We start from the raw sequence: 25,396 nt of genomic DNA, 5'->3' as shown, positions 1-25,396 counted from the left end.
TGTCTCTGCCTCACACTGCTTGGGGCGTCATGTCTGTAAGCTTCTAAGAGGACACCCTTTTTGTTTCTCTTTGTACTTCCTGTCATACCTGGAGCCTATACTGAGCAGGCACTTAGTATTCAGCTTGGATTTAGAACATGGTCACCATACCAAGCCGGGGATGTAAGGGCTGTGCCCATTGGTCCATATGAGATTGTGTTGCTTGGCAACTGCCTGTGAGCTGCTCTGAGGAGGGGTCAGTGAGGGGCTCTATGCTGGGATTGGATATGCTGGATTGAGTATGTCTTAAGGGCATTGGCAGGGCCAATGACGAACATTGTTAGTGTGTTTATGGCCAGAGGCATGGACAACTCAAACTCGGCCACAAATGAAAGTATCATTTGAATTTCACTTTGGAATTGGTGTGTGTGTGTGTGTGTGTGTGTGTGTGTGTGTGTGTGTAAGAGAGAGAGAGAGAGAGAGAGAGAGAGATAGAGTGACAGACAGACAGAGAGAGACAGAGCAACAGAGAGAGAGAGAGACAGAGAGAGACAGAGAGAGAGAGACAAAGACAGAGAGACAGAGACAGAGAGACAGAAAGGAGAAAGAGACTAGGCGGAGCAAGGCAGCCTCCCTTTCTGAACCTGTTTCAGACTCCCATCATTAATTTGCATTCCCCAGCTACATCCAAGAGAGCAGTAGGCAGAAAGGTCTGTGCAGGAGGCATTCATCATTGGCTTGTCCATGAGACAGGCAGCTGTGACTAGACTGGCCAGCCTGTTCCCTATCAGGGCTTTCAGTCCCCAGAAGTTAGGCTGTTGTGTCAGGGAGTGGTGAGAGTGCCTTTGGCCTCGGTGTAGAACTGTTGGAATGTCAGATTGTTCCTGGTCGTGTGGCCATGGCTAGGTGGCTCTGAGCCTGGCTGTAGTGCAAGAAGCCAGAAGATGGACATCTTACTGGGAAGGGTTGGTGTGCAGGTTCTAGAAGATGGCATATGTAAATGCACAGTGGGGCAATGGCTCTGCCTCAGATGGCGAATCTGGGCTCCAATGCTTAAAGCAGAAGTAGGCCTTGGATCAGACAGGAAGAAATGCTTTCTAGCTGAGCCTAAGGTTGGGAGGATGTGGTCACATACTACAAAACATGCAGAGATGCTGCAGAATCTACAAGCCGCCTGCCCTGGGTAGATTGACAGAGGTGTCCCCTTGGAAAGTGAGGTAGAGCTGTGGATGGATTCTGTGTCCATCTCACAGTAGAGAGAGAGGGACACCTCGGATTGTCTTGATGCCGAGTCCCAAATACGGACCCGAGCGCTCAGAGCTCCTGCTTCTTGGGCTGTGGGTAGAGTGTCAGTTCTAGGAACTTGAGTGTCTGCGCCTACAAAGTGGGCACGACAGGAAGTGCTGTCTGAAGGAGCACGAACATTCACGTACCCGTGGGGTTTTGCACAGAGTTGCATGAGATGTGGGAGCTCCTGTGTGGGGCCCACGGGAAGCAGCTCACTTCCCTTCCAGCAGCTGGGCAGGCTGAGAGTAAACTGAAGCCTGGCATGGCTCCCTGCTCCCATCAGGGCGCTGGTCTCTGACCTTCCCGTGATGTGCTCTCTTTGGCAGGTAACGCGTCAAGGGGTACCTGCCCACATGCGTCTCACAGAGAGACTCCTGGTACTGTAGAGTGGGCCTGGGCTCGCTGTCAGCGTGGAACCCGCTCGGGACTAACGCAGCTCTGTGTGCCTCTCCTATCTGGCCCAGGGAAGTTCAGTGCACATCTAAATCCATACAGCAAGTAGCCATCTCACGGGTGTTCCCATAGCTTAGATGCCGGGTTTGAAAGGATGAGTTCAGAATCAGACTTTCATTTTCTTACTTGCCTTCACTGAGCCAAGAGGGCATCTCTATCCCATGTGTGCCTCAAGTTTTTTTTCACATCTCATAAAATAGACGAGTAACTAACTCACAGAGGGGCATCTGGTAGCTGAATGGCCTTCAATATAGAGAAGCTGTTCTCTGTAGAGTCTCCTTGTCACCGTTAGCGGGGAGAGAGATGGACTGAGGATGTAGCGTAAGAGACTCAAGTTAGACAGTAGCAAGTAGTGTGGGAAACACAGCAGGAGGGAGAGAGGCCTAACCTCCCCCCCTCCACCCCCCCTCCCCCAACTGATGTTTATTATTGCTTGTTGGAGGTAAGCTGGATGCTACAAGGTAACAGGACTCTGAGGCAGGGGGATGGACTTAGTGGCTTCTCAGAGCCCCTCTTAGCTCCTGTCCACTTGTATGGTGATCATCAGCTTTTCTAGAGTTACTGGCCTGCTCTGAGTCAGCCTCTGTCTGGTCTTGGCCATGTGGCTGCTGTTAGTAGAGGAGGAAACGGTGGAGGTGGGTAGAGGGACCAGGAAGGGATGAGCAGCCATGGAGGATGTAGGCTGAGACTGCTGGTGGCTCTGCCAGGCAGCTATATGGAAAAGGCCTCCCCTTTACCCCACAGTTTCCTTGGCTCCACTTTTTTTTGTTGTTTTTTGTTTTTTTGAGACAGGGTTTCTCTGTGTAGCCTTGCCTGTCCTGGACTCGCTTTGTAGACCAGGCTGGCCTTGAACTCACAGTGATCTGCCTGCCTCTGCCTCCCAAGTGCTGAGATTAAAGGCTTGCGCCACCACTGCCTGACTTCCCTTGGCTCCACTTTAATGTTCAATTAACAGCCTCCAGACAGAGCTTCCCTGCTTGTGGCTTGCTCCTCAGTGCCTGTCAGTGGTAGGCTGTCACCGCTCTGGTGGCTCTCTGGCGGGCTGGCAGGAGAGATGAGCTTGGAGCCCTCTCCCACCCCGACCTTCCCCATCGCCTTTGCTGGAGAGGTGACCAAGTAGACCGAACAGAGACCTCCATGTAGGACACTAACAACACCCAGCAAATATGGGGGCAGGAGTAAGGTCTGACACAAAGCAGGACTTCCTTATAGTGTGGTTTGTGGGGAGCATGAGAGACCAGCAAGGGACCGGCATTTGTCCTGGTGCAGGCTTCAGCAATTCCTACGACCCAGATACAACTCAGTGACGGTAGGGATTTGTGGAATCACAGGTCCTCCTGGCGCCCTAAGCCCCTGTACTCACGGTATTCAATGCCCCATTTGCACAAACACAATGGCTGCCAGTTGCCGGCTAGGACGGCCCCACCTGCAGGATCCTTTTCTGGTTCAGGCTATAGGGCTGTGAGGGCTCTCTGCTCCTACCTGAGGCTTGGATCAGGGACGCCAGCGCAAAGCTTAAGGGTTTAAGGGCATGCCCCAAACCCCTGGATTGCAGATAAATGTCCTAATACAAACTTTTAAAACAGGATCCCGCTCCCCACCAAAAAAAAAAAAAAAAAAAAAAAAAAAAAAAAAAGAACAAAACAAAACAACAACAACAACCAAACCAAAACCCCCACAGCAACCAAAAAGTGCAATTAGGCGAAGGCAGGAAGTTGAAGTTAGCGCAGGGGCTGAAGGTGGGGCGTCTGGTCGAGTGAAAAAGCCACACAGGAAGTTCTGAGTGGGAAGGAGGTTAGCAAGTGGGATTACTATGGCAAATGGGTTTCACAACCACGCCAGCCTGGAAAGCCGAACTAGTTCATTTCATTTTTTTTTCCTGTAAACAAAATATTTAAGCTTAAAATAAGGTTGTGAATTTTAATACACTGGCTTTAACTGTTTCAATATTCTTAAAACGACCTAATGTTCTTTTGGGGAAAAAAAAGTTAGCTATTAAGAGGTATGTAAAAATATCGGGCGCAAGGTTTTCCTTTTGCCTCAGGCTCTGGTTGGGGCTCTGCTCAGCCTCAAGTGGCCCGTCGCTGTTTAAATGTTGGATGTCTTGTTCATGGGAGGGATTAGCCCTCATTTGGACTTCTTAAAGATTTGCATGACAATGACCTTCATGGTGGGCAGCAGGCGGTACATTTTGTGCCTGAGAGTGGTGTGTGGCTGTAGACTCAGTTGTCAGGGCGCTGGGGATACAGGGTTTTGGAGACTAGGGAGGGCCTAGAGAGGTGAGCTCTAAGATGGGCTATGGCGGGGGTGGGGGGTGGGGTGGGGGGGGTGGGGGGCTTAGGGGGGTAGGGAGCGGGAGGGTGAGGAAAGAAGGATTGGCTTCCTAGATAGCAGCTGGCTCCCAGCTCACCCATCAGGTCCCTGTTAGGCCCAGGAGGCAGAGAGAAAAGACTTCCGTAGGCCCAGGCCTAGACATGCTAACCCTACCAGTCCCACGAGGTGTTGAGTACTCCGGGTCTCCACACTGCCCCATCTCTGAGTCTTGCTCCCAGGGCCTCTGCTCTCCCTGGTAGATTCTGGAAAGGCTCATCCTTGAGACCTTGGTGTTGCTTCCACACAAAGCCCTGACCACTCATGCACACCCCTCCCCCTCCCCCCCATTCCTAGTCCTCGCGGCTCTATCACTGCTGTGCGCCATGGCTGTCTACGACCAGTGCGTGTGTGGGCACTCAGGTCCACTGGGTATGGATAAGCATGATCATGGTGTGAGAAAAGCAAATGACTACTGTGAGTGTAGACATGTGGGCTGTGCTTGTGTGGGTTAGCATGTACACAGTGTGTGAGGCTGCGTGTGTGGGTGGACCATCTCCTGAGGAAGCGCTGAATTCTTATAGGGCCCATCTAGCTGCTCACGCCAGGGACAGTGGCATCATGCTGACAGTAGGAAGCATCAAGTGACCTTGTGTTCCTCAGGGTGTCATTGCTTGGAACCAGCTCCCTGTTGCTGTTAAACCTGGACCACAAAGGAGAGCTCAGAGACCGCTTCTGACCTGTCAGAGCCCCGTGGGTGACTCTCACATAGACCTCCTTGTGGCCTGAAAAGTGACAAGTACACACATGCCACAGGGACCATGTACTGTGAACTGCCTTTCTGGACCATTCTTTCTTCAAATATTTGCTTGGCTCACCCTCAGTTTCCTCAGGTCTTTGGTCAGGCTACTCAGAGAGGGCTTATCCGATTATTCATATAAACTGGCACTCTGTAGCACCCTCTGACCTCGTGTGTTTTTTTTTTTGTGTGTGTGTGTGTGTGTGTGTGTGTGTTTGAGTTTATGGCCCTTTTTATAGCACACAGCGGTTCCCTTTTGTCTCCTTGTATTAGGAGCAGGTGCGAGGACACATTTTTCTACTTACTGGTGCATTCCTTCTGCTGAGAGTGGTGATAGCATATAGGTGCTTAGCATAGGCACCTTAGTTGCTAATTTCATGATAGGGGAAATATGCCTTTCCCTAACTTGGCCTGGGTTTCTTCAGCTGTCACAGCGCATGCTATGTCCCACAGTCTCTGGTGTGCATTGAGCTGTTGTTTTATGTTTCTGATAGCTTTCCCGTGTATGGTCCTAGTTAATCTACCTGGTAGTCCTGGAGGAGACTGCAAGACCTTTGGATGCTCAGAGTGAAGTTCAGGGAAATGCTCAGGCCATGCTTGGGTTGCAGCCAGGGGCTGGTTGGAGAGCCGTCCTCCTGGAGCCAAGCATCACCATCTAGGGTGGTCCTGGCAGTCACAATGACGTGTGCTCTTTGGGGGCCATGCTTGGGCAGTTGCTTGGGAGGCGGCTGTGCAGATCTCTGATCTCCCTGGTCTGGGCACTGTTCCAGTTGTCATCCACCGCACTGTCACTGCTCTTCATTACTTTCCAATGAAGGATGATTATAATAAAGGCCATTAATCAGGGACCGTGGTGGCCCACACTTGGGGGTTCTCCAGCTTGGTTTTGTTAGGACGCAGGGTGGCTCTGTTCATTTCTAACAGGAGGCAGACAGGAATGTCTGTTTCTAAGGTACAGTTAGGAAGGCCGGGTCCAAGAAAGATATAGTGCCTTGCCTAGTGGCTGACATATCAGCAACTGTGCTGGGACTCTGGCTATCTGAATTGAACTGAGTAAAACCAAACTCAGCCAGGCTAAGTCAAGTCAACCAACCCAAATGAAGCCAGACGGAACCAACATACCCTGCTTTGTGGCATTTCCAGGTACTTAGCTGTGACTACTCTCTCAGTGGCTATCCCTGGAGGAAAGTTGGGCAGAGATCGACACTGTCAGTGCCTATAAGCCACAGTCCCAGTTCACAAAGCACGTTCTGCTCAGTCCTTACCTGTTTCATAGCAGCCCTTTTGGATGGACACCTGTTTCATAGAAACTCATTTTGGATGGGCACCTGTTTCATAGCAACCCATTTTGGATGGGCACCTGTTTCATAGCAACCCTGTTGGATGGGCACCTGTTTCATAGCAACCCTGTTGGATGGGCACCTGTTATCATTATGCCCATCCTTTTCAGATGATAAAACTGAGGCTTAGAAAGACTGTGTGAGGCAGGAGGGGGACGGGACAGGGTCAGGTGAAGCTGGTGTTGGGAGGAGTGATGGAAATCCTTCCTGGTTCAGCCTTTTAGTCCCTTTCCCAAGATTTACTGGCACTTTCCATCCAATAGGGCCAGTGTTGGGTTCAGAGCACACAGGGTGTTGTTGCGGGGGTTAAGGTTCCCTTAGTTTGTGGGTGACCTTGGGGATCATTCATTTGTTCAGTGATCTTCACTGAGGACTCTGGCGGGCTAGGCAATGCTGGGCCATAGAAATATAGAGGACAAAGAGTCATGGTCCGTGACTTCAGAGGACACTGTCCGGGTAGAGGAGAGATGCTCAGAGCAACTGTGGCTAGTGCTGTGATGGGGAACAGCATGTGTATGTTCTTCCTGAGTCCAGGAAAGCTGGGGGAAGCAGGCTGAGGCCGGAAGGGTCCCTGTGGAGCTGGTAGATAATGGGGAGAGGCAGTTATGCCCCATGTGGAAGAAGCTGAGTTAGGTGTGAACACCCTGTGGAAGAAGCTGAGTTAGGTGTGAACACCCAGAGGGGAGGCTGCCAGGCTGGTGTGGGCAGTTTGAGCAAGGAGCTGCAGACACCGGCAGGTCTTGAGGTAAACACAACCCTCCTGGGGGAGGGGAGGGCTGTGCTCAAGGTCTCTGCAGGTCTGGCTTTCTGGGGATCCATGATTCTGAGCATGTCGTCTCTGTAAGTTTGCTCCCAAGAACTTGGGAGGCAGTGTGGTGGCCAAGGCCACAGATGAATGTGGTGCCTTTGCATGTTAACTGGCCTTAAACCCCTGACTCCAGAGCCTGGTAGAGGTTGGGGTACCTGGCATCTTTTCTTTGTTTCTGCCTTCCCTAAGATCCCAGTCTCTGAGAGGGCAAGCATGAGGCATGGGGTTCACAGATGCTCATGTTTGGATACTGGTTGGGTATCACCGAGGCAGATCACGTGTTAGAATGGGTTGGACAGAGATGGTTATCCTCAGAGGGCTGATGGGAGAAGGGCTGAAACAAAACCCTACTCTGCAAGACCTTCCCTTTCTCTGAAGGGCTTGTCTGAATTTGAGAGAAAACACTGGTTTAGATGCATTGCAGACAGTGGATCCTCTTCCATAATGTTTGTAAGTGGGAATTGCATATGACCTTTGGAGCCCTAAGCAGCCAAGAAGTTAAGCCACCCCATAATGGCTTGAATGAGAAGGCCCCCCCATAGCTTCAAATGTTTGAGTACTTGGTCTCCAGATGGTGGAGCTGTTGGGGGACGGATTAGGAGGCGTGGCCTTGTGGGAGGAGACTCATCATTGAGGGATGGGCTCTGAGGTTTCGAAAGCACTTGCTGTTTCCAGCTAACTTTCTCTGCCTCGGGATGTGAGCTCGCAGCTGGTGCTCAAGCCCCACGCCTGCCTGCCTGTTACCAGGCTTCCCACAACGACAGTCACAGACTCTAACTCTGGGAAATGGTGAGCACCAAATTAAATGCTTTTTAAGAAATAAGTTGCTTTGGTCATGGTATTTTTATCACAGCAATAGAAAACTAACCACATACCTTAAAGCCATGTATGTGTTGGAGAGATTACTCAGCGTGGTTCAGATCCTGCCTAGGAGCCCTGGGTGTGCTTTTGATGTAGCATAGGCACAAGACAGGCAAAAGAAATGGGTTTTGGGATGACCCTGGCCCCCTCTTGCATGTGACAGCAAGGATATTTCACAGTTAGGCCAGCCCAAAATCAAAACCAATCTCTCTCTCCTCTCTCTCTTTCTGTTAGGCTCTATGTGTGTGCATGTGTACAGGTGTGTCTTCTTTTTCATTGAAATAACATAGGGGTTGGTTTTCTGTGTGCAGCCACCAGTGTAGAGAGTCAAAGGCAAGCCTTTCTGGAAATCTGGGGGTGGAAACAAATTATTTGGCTCTCCTACATCTGTCAGGCTACAGTGACCACTTTGACAACTCAATGGCCACGTGGCCCTATCCCCAGAGTGGCCAGATCTTTCCTCTGCTTCTCAACCTTAGCTCAGATTCCACACAGAGTCCTTGTGAAGGGAGATGCTCGGGGTTAGCAAGGTGAGCCGATGTTCCCTGAGATGCCCTGAGAAGCCTGAGATGCACGGCAGGCTTCCAGCTTTCCTTCTTCACAGTGAACACTAATTGAAAAGTCCCTGATTTAATTTACCAATGAAACCCCACCAGCATGCACAGGGCTTTTGCAGCAGCTGTTCTTGGAGAGGGAGAGGCCCCTTAATGGTCTGGAGTGAGGGCTTACTGCAATTCTTCCTTTTGTTACCATTCTGTCAGTCTTGAGGTTGAACCCATAGACTGCAAAATACCTATGGCCTCTGCCCCAAGAAAGTTTGTGGGCCCATTTTACACACACACACACACACACACACACACACACACAGTACTTTTCCTCACCCTCCCACAGACCCCGCAGACAACTCTCTATGACATCTATCTTCTCTCTCACAGAAACATAGAAAGTATAAGGCACTTGTCAAAGCCACACAGTGAATACATTTGCTTATGTGGTCCATTGTATTGCACTGGCCTAGACTGGCCTACCTGAATGGCGGTAGCAACCAAACCTTGAAAGCCTGAAGTGAGTTACAGAAGGAAACCATGCAGGGGAGTCGAGCTTCTTTCCTCAAATGATGTCATCAGCAGAAAGAAAAAAAGAAAAAAAAAGCCCATCTCCTCTCTCCAAGTTTCTCCTCATTAATTTAATCTAATTTGCTCACAACATTCCTCGGTAAACAGCGGCCTCTCTTTAATAAGCCAGGCTCTTCCCCCCGCACCCCCGACCCCGCAATTGTATTTCAAATCATCCAGTGTATCAGGAAAGACTTTGCCGTTAATTGTTGCCAGGCATCACGCTACCCCGTGTGTCAGGTAAAGGATGGCAGCAAAAGATAATTACAATCAGATCTAATTAGTAATTATAACAGATCGCGACTAGAAATTGTTTTCAGTGAAATATTCCCCGAGAGCTGCTAATGGTCTCCAGGGCAGGCGGAGTGCCAAGGAGCAAGGGGCCTCCAAGGATGGTGCCACCTTCTCTCCTGTCCCTGACCTTATGGCAAGCGAAGGAGAGCAGAGCCAGAGACAGCAGCGCAGGGAACTGAGCTGGTGGGTGCGTGTTCCGGTTCTCGGGCCCCGTCAGACACGCTTGCTCCATATATGTCTTGGGTGAGGTCTTCTCTCTCTTACATGGTGTGACCACGGAGCCCCTCTACCGATTCCACACAGAGGCTTGGAAACATTCAATACATCAAAGAAACAGCACACTGCGCAGCGCAGCGTGGGTACTTGGCTGCTAGAATCACTGCTGGACGCCATCGGGTTAAAGGCACTGCCGAGGGCTTCCTCACAAAAGCAGAGGGAAGGGTTCTCCCCGACTGTTTAGTGCCCTTGTCTCAGGACTGCCTCCTGCTCTTGCCTCTAGCAAGTATTTGTACAAACTTGGGGCTGTCCTACTTCTGGTAACCAGGATCGAATTAGCCAGCACTTCCGCCCTTTATATCCAGGCCCTGCACCCCCCCCCCCCGCACAGCTCCATTCTGGGCACCGTTGAATCCTGAAGGAGGCTTCATTAGGCAACAACCATGGCTCCCCACCGCCTGCAGGGCTCAGACAGACTCGTTAGCATGGCTCAAGGCCCTTTCCTCTGATTCTCTGGTTCTCCATTAGTCCCAACCCCCACTGCACGTCCTCAAATCTCTTTGCCAAACACTTTGCTAGCTGGACCTTCGCTCATGTCACTGTGGTGTGTTTTTATCTTTTCGCCATCAAGTCCTCCTCATCCCGCCCGGGGCAGGGTTCATAAGCTGCTACCTCCCGAAGGCTCCCCACCTTTCCTCAGTAGAAATGACATGTACACACATGTGCAGACCTGGCAACAACCAGCCCACAGGCTCTGAATGGCGTAGAGTTTAGACCTCTGCCCCTGACGTGGTCCAGCAGTAGTGGTTGGTCCCTGTTAGGCTCACATTCTGGTTAAAGGAGTCAACGAAATCAACACATCCACACCACCACAGAGGGAAAAAAAATAAGAGCGCAGAAAACACATACCCTGGCTGGGTGCTGGGGACACACCTTTAATCCCAGCACTCGGGAGGCAGAGGCAAGAGGACCTCTGTGAGTTCGAGGCCAGCCTGGTCTACAGAGTGAGCTCCAGGACAGCCAAGGCTACACAGAGAAACCCTGTCTTAAAACACCAAAAGAAAAGAAAGAAAGGAAAAAAAAAAAAACCAAAACAAAACCTCATAACCTGTGAATGTTGTTTTCAAACAAATCAAAGTGGGTCACTGGTTGTTTGGCACCCAGGCTCACCTGTCGCCAAAAAGTCTTGGGGTCTAGCCTTTTCTTCCTGCTGCACCCATGAGTTCCCCAAAGGCTATGGGCTGATTTACACTGTGGTAGCCACTGGCCGCAAATGGTTCTTTAAGTGTGAATTAACTCTAGTTAAACTTAAAATGCAGCCCCTCCATTGCACTGGCTTTCTTTAGTGCTGCAAAGCCCAGGTGGCCTTGGCAAGGCTGGTTTAAGTGGGATTTAAGCATCCCTGTGTCCTCTGGTGGAAAGCTACTTAATCATCCCACAGCAAGCCAATAGCATGCAATCATGAGACAGGCTTGGGGGCTGGGCCTGAGGAGACCAAGCTGGCCTAAAGCTTTTGCACCGGTGCCAGTAGGTAGCTGGTGGATAGCAGCTTCTCACCAACTCACATTCAATCAGATAGCGTCGGGGTCTTTGTTAGATGCCTACTAAGTGTGTTGTATCAGATGAGACGGAGAAATGCAGTGACAGCCAAGTACCTTGTGTGCCCTCAGGGGTTTAATCCTGAGAAAAGGGAAAAGCCATATAACTATGTGATATCATAGGAGGCTGAATAGCATCTTGAATTGTGGGCTGGTCGCTGCCAGGTCTGCACATGTGCGTACATGCTTGAATCTGCACAGGACCCCCAATTCTGGCATCTGCTACCTTTTAGCTCTCTCAGATCTGCCTTTCTCTGCCTTTTCCTCTGGGTCTTACTTTTTGACTATGAGCCTTGTGCCCAGGGCATAACATTTCTAGCACAAAGGGACCACTGGGAGTCAGTAGGAGACTCCCTCGCTTGCTTTTCTCTGCTCATCTGTGGTCTCCTAGGGCAGTGGCTGAGGTCGCGGATGGCAGCTTGGTGGGCAAACTGTGGAGCTAGCCTGGCTCTGGCGCAATCGTGGATGGCTGAGCCATCACTTCCTTCCATATTTGCATCAGTGGAGGAGCCCGGTGAGTCTTAGAGGCTTAGGACACTTGCCTGGGGTGTGGGTGAGATGGACAGGGACAGAGAGGCAGATCTGTGCGTGCACATTTCCAGATGTGCACTTGCTTGTATCTCCTTGTGTATTCCACAGGCCACTGTTCCTCCTTCCTGGGAAGGTGAAGCCTCACATGAGATAGGTGGGCGCCACCTCAGCTCTTCCTGGCCCCTCCTTCTTACATATATGTTGTACGGAGCACTTCCCAGCTAGGATGTGGGTCCAGGAAGTTCAGCTCCAAACTCTGGGCTCTTTAAACGAGAACGGCTCTTAGCAGGAAGAAACTCCTCCTGCCCACGTACCCATGGCAATTCGATTAATTTGTCCAAATTCCAGCCGTGTTCATGCCTCACCTACAAGTTCTTTAAAGCCTGCCCTTGCCATCTCCCCTGGCACAAGAGAACATTGCTTGTCTCTGTCACCCTTCAGCTCTCTTTCCTGCTCTGTTTTCAGTTTATCTTCATCTATAACGCAATCTCTCTGAAGCATAGTTTTCCTCTGGGGTGGGTGAGATCAGGGGTAGCACCTCCACTTGGTGACATGTATGCATCTTGCAGCCAAGGTGAGCCATGGTGAGAGGTGGGAGGCGACTAGAAGGCCACATCTGCTTGGGGGGGGGGGCAGGGGGGCTGGCATGAACATGAGGGCTGCCAAGCAGGCAAATGGGCCCACCCCTGCCAAGGCTTTGCAAGAGAAAGCAGAGAGCTGAATTTTCATACAAAAGCTCCAGAATCTTAAATTGTTGGCAATAACTGTTTAAAAAAAACAACAACCCAAAAACTCTAATGGTACTCTAGGAGCTAATCAGCCTCATCTCCTAGCTTGCTCTCTGGCCTGCTAGTTGCCAGCTGTGGCTCAGGAAGCTGGCCTCAGCCATTCAGACAGCGGCCCCTCACTCTGAAAATCAGGTTACGGGTGCATGACTCAACTGCAAACCCCTGCTGCCCAGTACAGACTATGACTGAGACCTGCCTCACACGATCTGCATGTCTCTGGGAAAGACAGTTCTAGACCGGTCAGTATGAGGTTGAGGCTGTCTGGATGACCCCTTCATGTCCCCTTGGCAGGCTGAGATGGATGCAGTCAGAAGTCAGTGCCTCTAGGTGTGCACACCTTGGAGGGAAAGTAAATTCAATTAAGCCCTAGTTCCCAGCGAGTATTAAAACCCTTCCCCCCCCTCCCCCCTCCAGAGAACTGTTTTCTGTTATAGGTTTATAAGATCAGTGGAGAATCACTCTCTCTCTCTCTTTCTCTCTCTCTCTCTCTCTCTCTCTCTCTCTTTTCCTTTTTGGTGTGGTATCTCTAGTCACTAAATAATTGGGAAATAAAGGATTTGTGAAAAAACAGAACGCAGTCAAAAGGTAAATTGTCGGCTTAAAGGCTCCTAAGAGACAGGCACAGGGTTGAAAATGTTCCTGGCCTGTCACTGTTCTCTGCTCTGACCGCTGCTTCCCGAAGCTCTGTTTCACACCTCAGAAAGGTAATCTTGCAAACTGATTTCCTTCCCTTGCATTTTATTGGTGTAGAACCTAAACAGGCTGTTGCATTACAGTAATAACATCAACATTTCACCCACCTTTGCCTTAATTATTTTTCTGTCTTGCCAATGGAAGCTGTTTAATAAGATTTATAGGCAGTGAGGCGGAGGGGTGAGCGGGTGTGCAGCCTAGATAATCGGCCCAGCCGACCCCCACCTCCCCATTGGTGTCGCCAAGTATAAAAACACAGACTAAAAGCTTTCCAGACTTAAGTAATAATAATGTCAACATTTCACCTGCTTCCCCTTTAATTATTTTTCTCCCTTGTTCTTGCCACCTGAATCTGTTTAGATAAGATTGCCATATAGATAATAACCAAAGACTTCCATTTTTGTAGGCAGATAAGCAACTGCTTTGCTGAGCCATCGGGTGCAAAGGGAGCTGGGTTGGTGACAGGCCTGCTCTTAGATCTTCTGGGAGTGGGTTGGGTTTGGTACCAGTGGATCTTGGAGAGACCAAGGAGGCAGTGGAAAAGGATGACAGCAGCTGGCATGGACACTGAGGTAGGATCCTAGCCTGGGAGGCAGGAGGGCGCTAGATGCTAGAAGAAGAAAAGGAGCCAGCTTGGTGTACCTACTCTCTGCACATGAGTGGGGGCTAGTGGTTTCACTGGTCTGGGCAGAGGGGTTCTGAGTGGGCTTCCCATGGGGTAATTTCCCACTGCAGTGTACACAGCTCTTAAGCAGCTCTGGCTTTATATCTACTTATCAAGGTTGATGTGGAGCAGCAATTCAAATTTTCTAAGCCACAGTTTCCCCAAGCTGCAGAGGTTGGCTGTTGTGGGAGGAATGTCTATGAATTCCCCGAACCCCAACTCATATAACAAAACCCTTTAATCCAAGTACTAATCAGGTCCAGCTCTGCTTAGCTTCCGAAGTCAGGTGACATCTGGTGTGTCTGGCCATAGATAGATGCCAAAATTTTAACCCTCAATGAAATAGTGTTAACAGACAAGGCATTTGGGAGGAAATTCAAGTTAGATGAAACCAGGCCATAAGAGTAATATTCTCTCAAAAGCATTAGTGTCCCTGGTAAAAGAAGACAGAATCCCTGTCTGTGGTCACACTCCCAGAAAGGACTAGTAGGGACCTAAAGCACATGCTCAGCAGAACCTGGCCCTGCTGGTGCCCTGTTCTGTGCATGAAGACCAACTGCAGAACTGTGCAGAATAAGTGACTAAGCGACCCCAGCTTGGAGTTTGCTACAGCAGCCTGGACTGAGCAGCACACTGATTTAAAACAATCCTTCTCAAATTTTAGGGAGGTAAGAATGCAGATCCTGTCTCAGAAATGCTTGCAAGCATTCTGAATCTTGCATCTCATTTTATGGAGCTTAAAGGCCCGTAGCAGAAACTTTGGCAACAAGTTGTGTTCCTTCCTTTCCGCCTCCACTGCTGTCCTGGTCTCACTGACCATAACAGCCTCTCCATAGGTCTCCTTCCCCTGTCCCTTACAACCTGTCCTCAATGAGAGTGTGTGTTTTCAAATGTGTCTGATCCTGTTGTTCCTCTGTTAAGAACTGTTCTGTGACTCTGCTTTTTTTTTCCAAGGTGGGGTGGGAGATTTGGCTCCAAGATGGACAGCTTTGTACAAAAGCTAAATTCCATAGAGTCGTCTGAATTGTGCAAATGAAATAGAGAAATTGAGTTAATAATGAAAGTCGTCCCATAAAAAGAGCCCTAGATTTAGATCACTTTACTGATGAATTCTAGCAACTGGAATCACTCCTTCATGGAACCTTCCAGAAAATAGAAGAGGGAAACTCATTCTACAAGACCAATACGTACCCAGATCCTAAAGACAGATGAGGATATTACAAGAAAAGGAAACTAAGGGCTGTTGTCCATTGTGAACATAGATGAAAACTACTCAGCAAAGTATTAGCAAACTGATGGCCGCTACATCAAGAAACACCACCCAGAGACCAAATGGGATGCCTTATTCCTGAGAATTTAAGGATTGTTGGATAGTTGTGAAAGGCCGAATGACCCAAGTGGAGCTCTACTGTTCAGCTCATGGTGTTCAAATCCCAATATCAGCCCTTAAACCCCACTCAAGGATCTGAGATGGAACAGTAAAGAGGGGGGATGTAAGGATCAGACATTGCTAAAAGGGCGTGGCTAGCGTCATGCAGCCTCTGTGAGCACTGGCCTGCCTCCACAGGTGCTGGCGAATCCTGGTTAGAACTACAGATAGAGTTCCCCAGAAGCCTTTAAAAGAACCTGTGAGATAGATGCTTTAAGTTGATAGAGATGAGATGAGATATGATAGATATTGATTTACATTCAGAATTTTAGACTCACCAAGATAGGAAAGTGCTTCAAGGCTGCCAAATACAAATAGCTAAAATACTATGAATGTAACATTAATATAATTCCTGATTGTTTTGTGGTTCTTCTTGCTGTATGTAGTTTATTTTACATATGTGTAATAATATAAATGTATATGTAAAAAATAAAAATATTATTTAAAAAATTGAAATGAAAAAAAAAACCCAGAGCCTATGAGCTTCTGCTCGGGGTTGCTGCCATTTTGTATGGGTGGTTGACCCCTACATGCAGGATGTTTCTGTGGAATAAACGCTATTTGTTTTTACATACTATTTGAGTGTGTGATTTTTCAGGCCCTTACAGTTGAAATCCAATTAACAGAACATATTAATGGGATAGGGAACCCCATATGATCATGTTAAGAAAGCAGAAAAGCATGTCACAGAATCTGACACTATTTAAGATAAAGACTCTCAATAGAGTACTCAGTTAGTGAGGAGTTATAATTTGATAGGACAAATAAGTTCTGGTGTCATGTTAAACGGTAGGGTGACCATGGTTAGCATAAAAACGTCATGCACATTTTAAGAAAGGTATACCAGGGGATTCTAATGCTCTTACCACAATGACATTCTGAATATTTGAGGTGGTGATATGCTAATTATGTTTGTCTGATCACTGTCTAACACATGCCTGTTTGGAAGTGTCACATTGTACTGCATGGACATGCACAGCTTTGTATGTCACTTAAAAATTAAATTAAAAAAAAAAAGCCATCTCAACAAAGTAGGGACATATGGGTGCTTCAACCTGAGACGCAGCACTGATGGAAACTGTACAGCTGGCATTATACAGTGTGGAGAGATGATTTCCTCTAATCTTGGAAACCAAGCTAGAGTGTCTGTTTTCACCACTTGCATTCAGCATTGGACTGGAAGTGATGGCTGGGACAAACGGACAAAAGGCCGCAGAGCAAGAGAAAATTAAACAGTCTTTATGTGCACACAAAGTAATTCTGTGAGCAGAAAATCTTATAGAATTCAGAAGAAATAATTAGATCAGCCAAAAAAAAAAATTGTTAGCAAGGTTACAGGATCCAAGATCCATTTACAGATGGTCCCTGGCTTACAGTATGATTTTTTTTTTTGTTTATGGTGGTGTGAAAGCAACATGCATCCAGGGCAAACTACATTTTGAGTTGTCATGTTTTCTTGGGCCGGGGATGTGGTTCCACACTCTCCTGAGGCTGGGCAGTGAGCCAGAGTTTCCAAACAGCCCCATGTTAGTGAAGGTTAGGGACTGTTACTCTACAATGCACTGTGGGCCTAAGTGAGGATGTTTGGCAGCTCAGGCATATAAAATGCATTTTTACCAGATGAAGGAGTTTATTGACATGTGACTCCATCTATACAAAACCAATTGTGTTTTTATATACTGGCAATGAACAATTTGAAAATGAGATGAAAATAATTCAACAACACCAGAAAGAACAAAATAATTAGAAATGTTTGACAAAAGATTTTTCTCAGATATCAAAATTCACGGATGCTCACGTTCACATGAAATGACGTGATAGTCATGTATATCCTGTGTTCATCCTCCCATATCCTGTAGACCACCCATGATGATGGATACAGTGTAACTGCCATGTGGACACGCATTTGTGGATGCAGAACAATGAAAGGCAGAGTCTGGCCTCAGTCGACCCATGTGTAAAATGGGTTATCATCAGCATCCTAGTGAGTGTGTGTGGGAGAAAGTGAGCAGAGGATGAGAGACGTGCGTTTGTCTTAGAGCAGAGCCAGGGATTCTGGAGAAGGCGTGGTCCTCACCCTTCTCTTCTCATCACCCCTGGAGCTGTCACCTGGGTGATCTCCCTGCCTCTTCCCACATATTTACATATAGGAAGCTCTTCCTTTATATAAACATTTGCCTGCTTTGTGAAAATGTGAGTGTTTCGGAAGTCAGTCTTCTTGTGTTGTGGGGCTCAGCTGTTTATTGCTGTGAGAAGGGGGAAGCCATGAGGGTTTCCCCGGCCTGTGAAAAACCTACTCTACATAGCCGGGGCAGCATCCATGCCTTGAGTGATAAAGGCAAGAAGAGAGGAGAGCAGCCATGAGTGACACTCAGTGGCACAGGAGTGGGTCACTTGGCTTCCAAAGGACACTGAGGGACAGGGCCTGCCAGGAACGGCTTTCTGGAAACTTCAGTCCTGGCTAAAACTCTGACTCTGTGGGCCCTGAGATGTCATTAGGGTTCTGACAAGCTTCTGCAGTTCCTAGAGGCCAGATGGAAGGAGACCTTAATACTGGCCATGGTCGTATGTGGGAGACAGGCAGCTGTGGCTGTAAGCAGAATTTGGAAAGGGCCGGTTCAGATTCTGGCTCTTTAATTTTCTTATGTGAGCTTGGGCATGGTACCAAACCTCTCTGGTGACATGGGACTGCCTGATAGAGTTGGCAAGATGGTAAGGAAATATGCTCACATGTGGACTAATGGGGCCCTGGCAAGCATACAGAGGAACTAACTGGAGGTTTTTTGTTTTTGTTTTTTTTCCCCACTCAGAAACAGCTGACATGCTGCCATTCCTGTGGACAGATGATGTGCCCAGTGGCATACATCCAGGGGCAGCTGCCTGAGGTCTGGGAGCAACAGATTTGGGGATGGAGGTATGCATCTAGGCCCCATCCTGTCCTTATCAGTAATCTGATGATGATCAGACCTTCCTGGGAGTGAATCCCAGTGTCTTAAGCATGGGTCTCTCAGCTCTGACGAGGACATGTCAGAGCATCCCGGCACACACCTTTTCTTCCTGGTGGGAGCCTGGACTCACGTAGTTACAACTGCACCACGTCCCACTTTACCTTTCACTTAGGCGAGAAGCCCTCCCTGCTCCATATTAAACCACGTATGAGGCCACCCGAACTTGGATTCCCGTGGAACTCTTCCAGGGAGGTGGCTGCATTTTGTTGCCATCACCTGAACCTTTTAGCATGCTGTCTGGATGTCGAGTTGTTTTTGTTGACATTGGCATTACAAGGGTCATATTAGGCTCTGCCTCCCCTTGTATCGGTCCTTTGCTCTGGTTCATATCATGACTTTCCCATTGCACATGGCACACCAAGATTTTGTTAACAGGCTTGCAGGCTACACAGGGCTTGATTATTACTCAATGACTTCCACTGTCTGTGACTCCCCTCGTGACAGGGCTACCACCCTGGAAGTAGCACGGTGTCTTTACATTTTTACTGGCTTTTGATCTGGGCTAATATTCCACTCACCCACAGTGGTTATCCTTTCTGTAGAGCCATGGCACACTGTGTGATGGAGACATTCATTAGACAGGAGCATGTCAACATGATTCTAGGTCTTCTCTACACTGTCCCTTACCTCAGGACATCCCCTCAGTTCCTGGAGCTCAGTCCCAGAATAAGATTCTCAAATCTGTGGATTAATTCATTTCATCCCTCTAGAAACAGGCACACGGGAAACTCAGAGTCGGCTTGGATACTACAGGAGACAGAGAGCTTACCACTTCACTGAGCTCAGATTCATGGTTTGTTTTGTTTTGTTTTGGTTGAGACAGGGTTTCTCTTTGTACCCTTGGCTGTCCTGGACTCGCATTGTAGACCAGGCTGGCCTCGAACTCACAGGGATCCACCTGCCTCTGCCTCCCGAATGCTGGGATTAAAGGTGTGCGCCACCACTGCCCGGCTCAGTTTTAATTGCTAAGATAAAACACATCCTACACGGTCTGGTTCTGTTCTTGAGCTCCATGAAATAAATCTATTTCCCTTCTTCAAATATTTGAGAGGGAGCTTCTCCCCCTCAGGTCTTCTATGTAACCGCTTAAACTTCCTTACTTAGGGCTTTCTTTTTCCATTTTGTTCCTATGTGTTTGTATACGCGTGGGCACACATGTTTAGGCAGGTATACAGACACGTGGGTGTGTGTACATATAGAGGCTAGAGGTTCATGTTGGGAACCATACTAGATCTCTCTGCCCTTCTATAATATTCAATGAGTCAGGGTCCCTCAAGCAAACACAGAGCTCACTGACAGGAGTAGTCTTACTAGCTAACTTGCTGTGGGGATCCTGCATTTCTGCCTTCTGAGGGTGGAGTTTCAGGTGAGATGCCACTTTCCCTCAGCATTTATGTGGGTCCTGGAGATCAGACCTCTGGTCCTCACACATGTGCCACAAGCACTTAACCACTGAGCTATCTTCCCAGGCCCCCCTTCTTTTAATTGTGCATATAGTATCTATCTTATGCATATACCAAGGATTGTGTCTGTGCCTCTCAGGATATACTGATCCCTCAATCCTCCCTGCACTTGTTCTTTTTTTAAAAAATATTTTATTTAATTTTTAATGTGCCTTAGTATGAGAGTGTCAGATCTTGGAGTTACAGACAGTTGTGAGCTGCCATGTGGGTGCTGGGAATTGAACCCAGGTCCTTTGGAAGGGCAGGCAGTGCTCTTAAAACCACTGAGCCATCTCTCCAGCCCCCTGCACTTGTTCTTAAGTGTCTGTTCTCAAGGTGATGACAATCCTTCTGGTGCCCCTAGGTCAGCGTGCCATAGAGAGGGTAAACGGCTGAAGGTTGTATCCAAAGGGACACACGAGAGTAGGCTGGGCCTGCAACGGATCTACAGTGTTGGTAGCAAGCTGGAGCAGAACAGAGAATTCCTGCTTGTATCTGCCATCTCTAGAGCCCATAAGGATGTTATGAGGAAGATAGCTTCAGGGCCTGCACCGATGTCTGGGAAGCGTGTATAGGCATCATAGATGCCCACGTGCATATGGCTGGACCAATCGAAGCAGCTCAGGAACAAAGCCGTGGCCATCGCACTCAAGAAGCAGCAAGACATCTTTTAGTTTAAAAATGCTATGTGTAAGAGTGTTTTCCCCTGCTTCTATGTACGTGAATTGTGTGAAAGTCTGGTGTCTATAGAGACCAGAAGAGGGCGCCACATTTCCTGGAACTGGAGTTACATGGGGTCATAAGCTGCCATGTAGATTTCGGGGTTGGGAGCTTGGGTCCTCTACCCCGAAGTGTTCTTAGCCATTGAGCTTTCTCTCCACTCACAGCATGCCATCTTTTTTTTTTTCCTGCATAAAATTAATCACTGGAGGCTGGAGAGTTGGCTCAGTTGGGAAAGGGTTCTGTGTAGGCTTGAGAACCTGAGATCAGATTTCCAGCAACCACATAAACAGCTAGGCATGCACATCTGTAACTCCAGCCCTGGGGTGGGAGGGTAGGAGGAAGAAGAGTTGGGTCCCTGGGAGCTCATAGTTAGCCGGCCTAATTAAGTTGGTGAGTACAAGTTCAGTGGGAGAACTTGGAAGAAACAACAACAAACAAATAACAAAAAAAAAACTGGAGAGTGATGGAGCAAGACACTCAGCATTGACCTCTGACCTCTGCATACGGCTCCACACATAAGCATACCTGCATTCCACTCCATGCCTACTCGCCCTGCCCCCCAGAAAAAGACAAAGAACATATATCACATTCTGGACATGGCTTCTGGCCACAGGCCATTGCACCCTCTGCCTCTGTGGCATTCTGGCTTGGTGTGAAGAGGAGGAACACTGCCCCTGCCCCCGCCCCCCTGCCCCCAGGCTTGGGGCTCTGTCCTCTCTCCCAGGTCCCACTCTCCTTGTCTATGACCTCTGTGAGTCTTCTCATAGAGTGTGGGGTGTGTGGTTGTGTGTGACTGCCTCTAAACCTTTCCTGAAGCCCCGCCTTCCCTCAGCCCACTGGCCGCCGGGGAAAGGCTTCTGTTGAGCAGCGTTTTCCTTTCTCATTTCATGCTGTAATGGGGATTCATTGCCAGTTTTAAATCCATAATTTGCCATGAAAGCCTCATCTCAGGCCTGGGCTGAGGTCAGAGCAGAGTGGTGATGAGCTATTTTTAGCCCTGAGAGGGCTCCCTGTCCAACTCAGTCTTTCTAGACATACCCTGGGCTGGCTCAGAGTCTCAGGGCTGACACCAGGGATGCCAAGACAGGAAAGGGGCAATTTATTCATGCGTGGCCTGGTATCCCTGCCCCAGTCCCTGTAGTGATTCTTTCTCTGCATTGCATTTATCATTGGGGGATCAATAGAGAAGCAGACTCAAGCTGATGAAACAGCACTCATTCTATCTGCCCCTTTCTTCTCTGGGGCAGACAAAGGGTAAGAGTTGATACCTTTGTTAGGCCACAAGGGCCAGTCCATTTTCCACAGTGACTTGATTTCTTTTAGCCACATTCCTGTGCTTTTCTACCAAGTGGTCGCTAGTGATGTCCCTGTGTGTATACCAATGCGTTAGTTCAGAGACCCAGGTGTCTATGTGATGGGTTCGACTGCATGAGCAAGAGCCCTTTCAAATGATCAGTAGCTATCTGGATATCGTGAACAAGGAATCTAGAGGGTACCAGGCACAGGTAGCTCTCTTGTTTGTGCTTTATGAAGCTCGCCCAGCTATTGGAAGCAACCCAGGCCAGAGGAACCAGCACCATGAAAGGTAGGGTGGACCAGGGTTTTCAGAAGGCACTTGATGCCTGAAGGTTGAGGGAAAGGGGTCTGTGTTGCCCATGGAGCTGCTGGTTTCACTCCGAATACAGACACCAGAGGATTTGCTCCTGACTTTTGCAGATCTCTGTGGTGTGACACTTGCTGAGTGGCTGAGCGTGCTCTGTGTTGAGCAGGGTCACGCTTGGCTAAAACAGCGGAAGGACATATTATCCTTGCTCTCAGAAGCAAGGGAAGAGGAATTCAGGGAACAATGCCCTTTGTGTGGACCACCGTACCGTGAGTGGTTATGGGAAAATCACAGGTAAACTGTGGGGATGGATTCCCACTTCATCTTTCCAGGTCCTGGCTTTACCAGGGGGAGGGCGGCCAGAGCTGTTATACACCATGGTCCCATATCTCACACTGGGCAGTGGCAGAGAGGGAGGTGGGGGGATGGGGGGAGGGGAAGGCAGTAACGTGTGATTTTCAGTTCCAGGGTGTGCCCCTTGTCCTATGTGGACCTGGAGAATTGCCACCACTCTGGGTATGGTGGTGCCATACTTTAGGACAACCTGGAGGATGCCCTGGTAGACCTCAGTCCCATGGAGATGGGGGTGGAGACACTTAAGGCTCATTGGGTCTCAGAGCAAGTGGGAGACTGAATGCCCTGTGTGTGTGTGGCAGATCCTAATCGGGCTCCCAAGGATCTCCCTGCCTTCCTGTGTCCTGGTTTTGAAAGTCCAAGATGCTGAGGGGAAGTCCATTGGAATGTCACCTCCAGCTCTAAACAGTGAGCCTCTGCACAGGCAACATCAGGTTTCCAGGCCACTTGGGAAGTACAGGCCTGGTCCTGGCTTCCCAACTCTAGAAGAGGAGTGGCCTGCCTCTTCTATCTGCCCTGTATGTGGGCAGGGAATGGAAGCTTCGTGTTTGCCTCAACCCCTGATGGCTCCCTAGGCCTCCTGGAGCCTTGCTTGGAGTGGCTTAGTTTCCTGAGTCCTCTCCACTTCTCTCCACGGTGGGTGGCCCTAGCTAGGGAGAGGCCTCATGTCCAAAGAAGCTGAAATGAGAAGTGTCACTGAGTGACCCAACCCTGCAGGTCAGCACCGTTAAACCCAGGAGTGGCCTTATCACTCCTGGCCCCCACTAACTGTGGTGCAGATGCTCAGGGTGGCATGGAACCCACTTGCAGATCCCAGAGGTTACTGCCTCTGACTCCTCAGCCTGAGACTTTGAATTTAGAAGAGAGATGATGCTCCAGTCAGTCAGTCAGTTTGGCAGCTGCACAGCTTTTACTTGTGCTTACTTTGTCACCTGAGGGGCTGGGTAAGAAGGGCTGGACTAGAAAAGAAGGGTGTGGGTAATGGCTGAAAGGGAGGGAATGGAGGGGCAACTGGGGGTGGTCTGGACCCCAGAAGAGCACAACAGGAGAGGGAGTGTCCTGGTGTCCTGATGAGTGTACAGGAGGTGGGCAGACTAGCTGAGCCTGGCTCTCACCTGGAACTTTGGAAGATAACGATGTTTTTCTCACTCTCTTCTCCCATCTCTGGCTTGTTTGCTGCCCCTATTTGGGGGGGGTGATTGAGGGTAATGAATGTGGCAGAAAACAGGCACACAGCCTAAATGAGATTCAGCACCTAAGACCAGGCCACAGCCCAGGCTAAACAGACTTAATAAGGAGATAAAGAATCAATTCTGCTTGTTTTCCGTGCATGTGCCCGGGAGGGGCCTCCGGGAATCCAGCTTCCTGCCTGCTGTTGCTGTGAATAAGCTTCTCCAAGCCAGATGCTGGTGCTCTGGGAAGGAGAGCTACTGGCTGGTGATTGTGGACACTGAACAGTAATAGCGGTGATCGGACTAGCTAGTGTAATAACAGCCATATGCTTTTATGTCTTGCTGTGTATCAGACACTGTTTTGAGACATGCTTGCATACGCTGTCCCATTTAATCATTCTTGTCACCATGAAGTGGCTATGTCTCCCACTTTATATGCACAGGGGAGTGAGCAACTTGATCAAGGCTACACTGCTGGTAAAGGAATGCCGCCAGGTTCTAAGTGCAGGCAATCTGGCTTCCAAAGTCTGGCCTCCAAACTATGAGAGGTTATTGTGGGTCTCCAAATAATAAACACAACACCACACCATGCCAGCGCACACTACACAACAGAGCCCTAGGTACCTCCACATCATAGTGTACACCCACACACCACACAACACCATACCATACTACTATACCATGTGGCATCACACATACCAAATCACATACAATCATACTGCACAGAACCACACTACATAGTGCTACACCATACAACACCACGCCACACAGTACCATGCCACAGAATACCATATCACACCACACCATACAATATCACACCGCAAAACACAGCACTATACCATTTAATACAACATCACATCACACAACACCATACCACAAAACACCATATCACACAATAGCGTACAACACAACACCACGTCATGAGCATCACACCGTACAACACATACAGCGCCATATTACATATTACACGGTACAACGCCATGCCACACTATACCATATAACGTTCATATGAGCTTGGCACCACTATCTGCTTGCACTAGCCTTCCTCTAGCTGCCGCCAAGCCCTGTTGCTTCAATTGCCGTAATGAACATTCATTGAGCGCCCAGTGTGTACTCCCAGGCCAGGCATGAAGATTGCCAGTTGCTCCTGACAGGCTGCGTGTTAGAAGCGGACAGAAAAAAGCCACTCTCAATACAACATGCTGTTGTCATGGAGACTACAGACGGCAGAAGGAACACAGAAGACAACAGTCAGGCTGTGTGATCTTCAGGAAAGTCTTCCTAGAGGAGGTGATGCCTAAAGTATATCCTGTCAGATGGGTGGGAGTTAGCCAAGGGAAGATGGAGGAAGGGTTGTAGGAAAGGCTGGAGGCAGGCTCAGAGGCACCAGGAGCAGAGCAGATGGTCGGGACTAATGGGGAAGTAGATTATGCTGGAGAGAAGGAAGATACTTCAGAGAGCTTGTGGGCCACGGCAGGGACCTGGGTTCTGTTCTACAGAGACGAATTCTCCCCCACTTCTCCGAAATGCCTCAACCACCCCTACTTTCGTGTCATTTTATGTCAAGTAGCTCGGGGTGGGCTTGTTTCAACCAGAAGCCAGCATCCTCCTGCACTGTATCTGCTCTCCGTCCGTGATCGACAGTGCTTCTGCTAGTCACGGCTCCTCTCTGTAGCCAGCTGTGGTTTGGGAATTGAGGCCCGAGAGAGCTTGTGATGGCTAGTCTTCATTACCAACCAGACTGGACATAGAATCGCCTAGGAGGCACACCTCTGGGCGTGTGTGCGAGAGTGTTTCCAGACAGAATTAGTGGAGGAGACCCAGCCTGAATGTAGGTGGCACCATCCCATGGGAGGGTGGGCCAAACAATAAAGGGGATAGAAGGAAAAAAGAGAGGTGAGCGCCAGCGTTCATCCCTCGTGCTGCTTC

General features: G+C 49.0%; 1 protein-coding gene across 4 annotated transcripts in view; it reads right to left on the bottom strand.

Annotated features, from left to right (window-relative positions):
- KIRREL3 (kirre like nephrin family adhesion molecule 3) overlaps positions 1-25,396 on the bottom strand; it is a 554,929-nt gene that overhangs the window by 62,150 nt on the left and 467,383 nt on the right. The window lies entirely within an intron of this gene.

This window comes from Acomys minous, assembly GCF_964271855.1.
Source record: "Acomys minous genome assembly, chromosome: 5".
NCBI classification, from domain to species: domain Eukaryota; kingdom Metazoa; phylum Chordata; class Mammalia; order Rodentia; family Muridae; genus Acomys; species Acomys minous.
Note: the sequence above shows the minus strand (reverse complement) of the source record. Positions and strands in the feature narration are given on the sequence as shown.